The sequence below is a fragment of the Papio anubis genome, chromosome 11 (genome assembly GCF_008728515.1).
Source record: "Papio anubis isolate 15944 chromosome 11, Panubis1.0, whole genome shotgun sequence".
NCBI lineage: Eukaryota > Metazoa > Chordata > Mammalia > Primates > Cercopithecidae > Papio > Papio anubis.
This window is the reverse complement of record NC_044986.1, coordinates 107339831-107348083: the sequence shown is the minus strand read 5'-3', so window position 1 is coordinate 107348083 and position 8253 is coordinate 107339831. Positions and strand designations below refer to the sequence as shown.

Genomic DNA, 8253 nt, shown 5'->3' with positions numbered 1-8253 from the left:
ATCTGTCCGCCACCCCCCCCGCCCCCGCCAAAAAAAAGACTCTATCTTGAAATACAATAGCATCAGAGGTTAGGGCTTCCACATACGAATTTTGGGGAGACATAGATCAATTCATAGCCATCCCTTTTCCCACTCCCCAGGCAATGAGTGGGGAGGATGAAGCAGCAGAGGGTCAAAATGAATTGTGGACAGAAAAAAGGGATTCCCTGGAAGTTTTCCTGCTAAAAGGTGAAGATCCCAGGCCATTTCTCTAGCCCTGAGGTCTTTCACAGTCAGCTCTCAGGCACAGGGCAGATGAGTTGTTCCTTCTGGGAACTGCTATAAAACATTCGTAGAATGCCTTTTATTAATCATGAGGGTAGAAAAAAGAGTGTGCCAGATTATTCATGGGAAGATCCTCTTGAAATTAATGTGTGCTGCTCCGTAATGGAGAGGTCAAGCAGAAATATTGTGAAAGTTATAGATGTTAAGTCCTTTATTATGGTTCATCTTGCTACCTAAGGAATAGATGGTTTGTTTGCAATCCTTGCAAACCTTTGCAGTATCTACAGCAATACCAGAGATAATGTTTATGATGTGCCATGAGCTTCTAGAATGTAGATAGGTATCTAATTCAGTTTTACATTTTCTGGTCCAGGGACAGAGGCTGTCCACAATTGGTGCTAAAAACATGAATTCTGATGTTTGCAAGTGGCTCTTTCTCCCCCATGCATTATTATCATAACTACTTGGGAAATAATTTGTGGTATTTGAAAAGCAACTTGGAAATTTTAGAGATAACCAAATCCCTTTTAACCTTACCTTTGTATACAAAATCACATTTATGTTATAATGTCATCCTTTGGTATCTGTGAGCATTGGTTCTAGGATGTCCTGCAGATATCAAAATCTGCAGTTGCATAAGTCCTTGATATAAAATGGCTTTGTATTTGCATATAACCTATGCACATCCTTACATATACCTTATTTTATATTGTTTTTTTGGAGATGGAGTTTCATTCTTGTTGCCAGGCTGGAGTGCAATGGCACCATCTCGGCCCACTGTAACCTCCGCCTCCCAAGTTCAAGCTATTCTCCTGCCTCAGCCTCCTGAGTAGCTCCCGCTACCACACCCAGCTAATTTTTGTAATTTTAGTGGCGATGGGGTTTCACCATGTTGGCCAGGCTGTTCTTGAACTCCTGACCTCAGTTGATCCACCCCCCTCCACCTCCCAAAGTCCTGGGATTATAGGCGTTGAGCCATCACGCCCGGCCCTTCTCATATAGTTTAAATCATCTCTAGATTACTTATAATACCTCATACAATGCAAATGCAATGTAAATAGTTATTGTCACATATTGTTTAGGGAATAATGACAAGCAAGTAAAAGTCTGTACATGTTCAGTGCAGACACAATTTTTTTTTGAATAGTTTTGATCTGCAATTGGTTGAATTCATGAATGCAGAACCCATGGGACCCATGGGACCCACGGATTTGGAGTGTGTGTGTGTGCACGCACACACATTAGATCTTGGCAAAAATCCGTGTGTAGATAAGAAAGCTGAAGTTTGTAGAATTTGATGACTATCAGGACTAGAACACAGGTATTGTGCCTCTCTTTTACTTCATTATGCTAGCATAAGTTTTAAAATGCAAATCCTGTGATTACTTAAGCATCAATTCTGAAATGCTTAAAAGTTGCATTTAAACTGCAGAGCATGTTGTTACCTGACACTAATAGAACTTTCTTTGAAAGGCAGTCCAGATAATTTCCACTGGATATTAATAAGGTGAGTAAAAAATGTTTAAATAAGCCACTCTCGAGTTTAGCATTGGTCTCTGAAGGAGAAAAAGATATAAGGAGTCTGTCAGGACAACAGCAGCAAAAGTTTGAGACATTGCTTTTGGGTGGGAGAAAACCCTCCTTGCTGTGCAGAAATCTCTAGAAATGTTGCCCTTTGGGGTTTGAGAGGCTGAGATGATGCAATAAAAAAGAAGCTTTCTTTCTTAAGAAACCTGGGCTGAAAACCAATGAGGCAAGAATAGTGCCAAGGTTCAGCCACGTTTTGACCTCACTTGTCCACCCATATTCAGATTGTGCAGTCATGAAGGGAAATGAGTTTGTCTGTTTATGCCTGTTGGACATTTGTCTCCACAACAAGCTCACTCAGTGATATAAAGGCAAGGATCCTGTGTATCAAGCCATGTCCAAATGTGGTTTTCCAATCAGTGTAAGAGCCTGAGATCCTGGTATGAGAATTGACTAGAAAATTCTACAGACTAATTGTTGTTAATACTTATATATTTAATTACTTAATTTATATACCGCCACGTTCCACAAATGATATGAAGCAACCTAATTATGATATTTATGTAGTTCTTGACATTTCATGTGTTTCAGCAGGTTTTTTGTTAAGTTCGAACAATGAGTCTCTGAGGTCAGTATTAACAGTTCATTTTTACAGCAGGAAGAACTATAGTTCATATAGATTAGTTGACTTGCTTTGCTTTGAGGTAGTTATTAATATTGTCTTCCTACTGGTGGGAAAGTAAAGCTTAAAGGAAAGAAGTAAATTGTTAAAGAAGACACACACGGTTTGAGGTGCTTCTGAGAGGCAGGATTTCCACTCAAATCTACTGACCTCAAAGACTGTCCTTGACCTCAAAGACTGTCCTTAACCCCTATGGTATCCTACCTCCTCAAAATGGAACCGAGTTGCTCTTCTGTTGGTTTTAGCCAGTAAAAAAAAAAAAAAAAAAAAAAAAAAAAAAAAAAAAACAGTCATTCTGTTGATTAATATTTCTAAACACGATGTTTTCGAACAGGGATGCAATTTACAATTAATTTCAAATTATTTTGGCGATATGAGATACTCCATTTTTATTTCTAAAATATTAGTCCATCCAGAGAATGATGCTTGCATTTACTTGTATGATTTTATCCAATACATACTAAGAGAAAGTTAACCACAGTAGAAAAACCTCTGCTGTCTTATTTGTGGAGAAATCCTAAGTTGGTGTGAATTAGAAGTCCTAAGTTTTTATTGTTTATTTTTATTCTTTTTGAGACAGAGTCTCGCTGTTGTTGCCCGGGGTGGAGTGCAGTGGTACAATTATGTTACTGTAGCCTCCACCTGCCAGGCCCAAGTGATCCTCCCACCTCAGCCTCTCAAGTAGCTGGGACCACAGGTGCATGTAACCACACCTGGCTAATTTTTTATAGAGATGAGGTTTTGCCCTGTTACCCAGGCTGGTCTTGAACTCCTGAGATCAAATGATCCACCTGCCTCACCCTCCCAAAATGCTGGGATTACAGGCATGAGCCACCATCCCTGGCCTGTAGTTGACTTTTAAAAAGGGATTAGAGTGTTTACTTACTCTGTTTGTCTTGAGACATTTTCAGCTTGGCAAAATATAGTTGATTACCTGTGACTCTTTATTTTATTTTATTTTTTGAGACGGAGTCTCACTCTTTTTGCCCAGGCTGGAGTGCAATAGTGCGATCTTGGCTCACCGCAACCTCCACCTCCTGGGTTCAAGCGATTCTCCTGCCTCAGCCTCCCGAGTAGCTGGGATTACAGGCATGTGCCACCACGCCTGGCTAATTTTGTATATTTAGTAGAGATGGGGTTTCTCCACGTTGGGCAGACTGGTCTTAAACTCCCGACCTCAGGCGATTGGCCCGCTTTGGCCTCCCAAAGTGCCATTACTGTCAATGGCAAAAACTGCAGTTACTTTTGCACCAACCTAATAAGAAATTATAAGAAGTGACAAGGGAAACTTAACATTGGATGCTATTCCATTTGAAATCTGAAGTTCTTTTGGTGGAGACTAAAAGCCCAAGGTCACTCTGAGAGACATTTTCTGAGAGCTATTTACCATGTATATAGTCAAAGTAAATAATTGAATGAGCTGTCTGCTTTTTTGCTGAATACTATGTAGCCATAAATATTATTCTAACAGCTATTGCTCCTGGCCATATAAGATTATAAGACTCTAACAGACAGATATAAATGAACCTGCAATTCTGCAGCTCAGCCCACCATGTCCTCTAGGGGTTGCTCGAGCATAGTCTCTGTCCTTCTCTATCTGGAGTGGGGTTAGTGGTCCTTGCAATTTTATGCAAACTGCCATTTATTTTCTTTGTTTTATTGATGTCAGGGATGTCAGATTTGAAATGCTCACTGAAGGGGTCCTCTAAGAATCTGAAGCTTGGAGCTAATGGCAGTGCTGCACTAATGCTCTTGTGGATATCGTGAGCATTTCTCTGTGGCCCAGTTGCTGATATTACCTGGGCAAGGTGCTTCTTTGTGAGTGGCTGAGATCAGCCACTGAGCTGGCATAATTCAGACTCCTACAACAGGTGGCAGCCTTTATCCTTTTTTTTTTGGGATGGAGTCTCGTTCTGTTCCCCAGGCTGGAGTGCAGTGGCGTGATCTTGGCTCACTGCAACCTCTGCCTCCCAGGTTCAAGAGATTCTCCTGCTGCAGCCTCCCGAATAGCTGGGATTACAGGTGCGCGCCACCAGGCCTGGCTAATTTTTTTTTTTTTTTTTTTTTTTTTTAGTAAACACAGGGTTTCACCATGTTGGTCAGGCTGGTCTTGAACTCCTGACCTCATGATCCACCCACCTCGGCCTCCCAAAGTGCTGGGATTACAGGCGTGAGCCACCGTGCCTGGCCTCCTTGATCCTTTTTTATATACTTGCAGTCTGCTCTGTAAATGGTTTTTAGGATGGAAAATTAATCCTCCAGTCTCAGTATGTGTACTTGAACCATTCTCACAGACTTCAACTCTGATTGAGATCTTTCCATCTTGCATCAGCACCACTTCTTTTCTGGAACTCGGTCCTTTATTATTTATATATTTTTTGGCCAATAATCTCCCTAAGATTCTGCCAACAGATGAGATGTAGGTCTTCTCAAAGCTTTTACAACAAGTAGGTGACTAGCTTTTTACTTCCTAATATACAATGTAGACTTTTGCAAGTATGTTGTGAATAATTAAATTAAGAGTATTCCACAATCATTCGGGAAAAAATTAAGTGTAAAAACATAAACATTAGATGGCGTTTGACCCGTTGGTCTGATGTGAATCCAAGGAAACTAAAGGAAGAAGTTCCGAGTAGCAGTTGCTGAAATGTTCTGGTGTGGACACCTTGTGGTGAGTACTTTGAAGGAAAAGCTGGTGCCCTTGGTGCAGATGGTGTGCGTCTGCACCCCGAGGCAGAGAAACTGGCTTCTAGGCAACTTGTTCCAGCAATGGCACAAGTTCTAATTCCTCTAGAACTCCAGATAACATGACAAATGGCTAGCTCTGGAGCACCAGGAGGCAGAACAGATAATTCTGTGTTAAGTCCTTATTGTGGGCTTATCAACAGTAGGAGCTGGTGCATATACCTACACGACTATAAAGGATAACCAAAAAAGATATAATGAAAGAATGCTAGGGTTAGGGCTTACATCAGAAGAGAAGCAAAAAAGGACCATGTTATCTGCTCTAGGTGGAGAGCCAGTTCCTCAAGCCAGCGTACCAAATCATGTCCCTCTCCTGCTCACTGGCGGAAGAACTGCTGCTTTTGCTGCAGCCAGAGCCATCTGGGCTTGGGATGCTGGGGCTGGGGTCCTGATTATGTCTGAAGATCCTGAGCTGTCATACATACGATCTCCTCTTTCAAAAGAACCATGGTACAAAAGTTGACAAACGGGACCTAATTAAACTGAAGAGCATCTGCACAACAACAGCAACAACAAAACAAACTATCAAGAGTGTAAACAGCCTACTGAAAGAGAGAACATATTTGCAAACTATGCATCTAACAAAGGTCTAATATCCAGAATCTATAAGGTGCTTAACAAATTTACAAGCATATAAAAAATGCATATAAAAAAATGCTCAACATCATTAATTCTTGGAGAAATGCAAATCAAAACCACCATGAAATACCATCTCACACTGGTCAGAATGACTGTTACTAAAAAGTCAAAAAATAACAGATGCTGGTGAGGTTGCAGAGAAAGGGAATGCTTATACACTGTTGGTGGGGGTGCAAATTAGTTCAGCCAGTGTGGAAAGCAGTTTGGTGATTTCTGAAAGAACTTAAAACAGAATTACCATTCAAGCCAGCAATCCTATTAATGAGTATATACCCAAAGGAATGTAATCCATTCTACCATGAAGACACATGCACATATATGTTCATTGCAGTGCTATTCACAATAGCAAAGATATGGAATCAATCCAAATGCCCATCAGTGGTAGACTGGATAAAGAAAATGTAGTACATATACATACACCATGGAGTATTACATAGCCATAAAAAGAATGAAATCATGTCATTTGCAGCAACATGGATGGAGCTAGAGGCCACTATCCTAAGTAAACTAACACAGGAACAGAAAACCAAATACCAGATGTTCTCACTTATAAGTGGGAGCTATACATTGAGTACATATGAACAAAAAGAAGAGAATAATGCACACTGGGTTCTACTTGAAGGTGGAGGGTGGGAGGAGGGTGAGGATCAAAAAATTAACTATCAGGTATTATGCTTATTACTTGAGTGATGAAATAATCTGTACACCAAACTTCCATGACATCCAATTTATCTGTGTAACAAACCTGTATGTGTACCCTTGAACCTAAAATAAAAGTGAAAAACAAAGAAAAATTCCAAAAGAACTGTGGTTTTCAGATGACTCAGATGTCACAAAGATGCTGTGATCCAGACAATGGAATGGAAAAAGAGAGAAGCATGTATTTCCAGCCACCTCTTTCTGTGTCTCTGCTCAGGACTTGCCTCACATCGAGAATGGTGTTGTGGCTATCCTCACCAGGTAGAAGGTGGTATAGCTGAAAGTGAGAGGCAACACAGTGAAACTTAACAATGGCTCTCAAATAGCCTATGAAAACTGCTTGATTGCAACAAGAGGTCCTCCAAGAAGTCTGTCTGACATTGATGAAGCTGGATCAGAGGTGAAGAGCAGAGCAACACTCTCTAGAATGATTGGAGACTGTAGGACTCCAAAGATTTCATGGAATTAAAGTCAATTACGGTTATCAGTGGGGGCTTGCTTGGTGGTGAACTGTCCTGTGCTCTTGGCAGAAAGGGTTGGAGCCTTGGGGGCAGAAGTGATTCAACTGTTTTCTGAGAAAGGAAATATGGGAAAGGTCTTCTGCAAATCGCTCTGCAACTGAGCCATGGAAAAAGTCAGACGAGATGGGGTTAAGATGATGCCCATTGCTATTGTGCAGTCGGTTGAAGTCGGTGCAGTGTCAAGTTACTCATCAGGTTGAAAGATGGTGGGATGGTAGAAACTGACCACAGCCATGAGCCTGAAGCGCAGTGTTGAGTTGGTCGAGAACTGGTGGGCTGGAAATAGACCCAGATTTTGGTGGCTTCTGCGTAAATGTAGAGCTATACGCATGCTCAAACATGGGCAGCAGGAGATGCTGCATGCTTCTATGATATAAATCTGGGAGGAGGCGGTTAGAGCACCACGATCATGCTTTTGTGAGTGGAAGATTGGCTGGGGAAAATATAACTGGAGCTGCTAAGTTGTACTGGCATCAGTCAGTGTTCTGGAATGATTTGAGCCCTGATGCTGGCTGTGAAGCTCTTGGCCCACAGTTGGTGCTTTTGCAAAAGCAGCTGCACAAGACAACCCAAAATCTGCCACAGAGCAATCAGGAGCTGTTACCCGATCAGAGAGTGAAACAGAGTACGAGGCCTCAGAAATTACTCTTCCTCCCAGCACCCCTGCAGTTCCAAGGCTCCTCTCCCAGGAGCCTTGGAGGACTACAGCAAAGGTGGCATTTTCCATTCCAGGGACAAAGTGGTTGTGGGGATCATGCTATATGGAACATCTTTAACCAAATGCCAATAGCAAGGAAGACCACTGAGGATGGTGAGCAATCTGAAGATCTTAGTGAAGTGGCCAAACTATTCAACATTGATGAAAACTGAAGCCCACAGAGGAACAGACAAGCACTTGAGTGTCCCTGAGAGTGGGTTGCATGGGTAAAAGAGCTTTTTTTTTTTTTTTTTTTTTTTTTAAATTCAGCAAACTTTCTCTGTGTATGTGAATGTGAATAATCAAGTCTCTTGTGAATATTTTCAACCATGTAGGCAAATTCTTAATTTTCACATCATGAAAAAAATCTGATCCTTCTTAAAAAAATTAAATAATTAGGAATTAGACATTAAACAATGAAACTTCACAAAAAATGACATTAAAACTTAGGGGTGACCAAGATAACATTTCACAAGCAT

At 41.2% G+C, this 8253-nt stretch overlaps 1 pseudogene; it reads left to right on the top strand.

The window, feature by feature from the left end:
• The first annotated feature begins 4586 nt into the window (after positions 1–4586).
• Positions 4587–8002, top strand: LOC101015273 (annotated as a pseudogene).
• Positions 8003–8253: the final 251 nt, after the last annotated feature.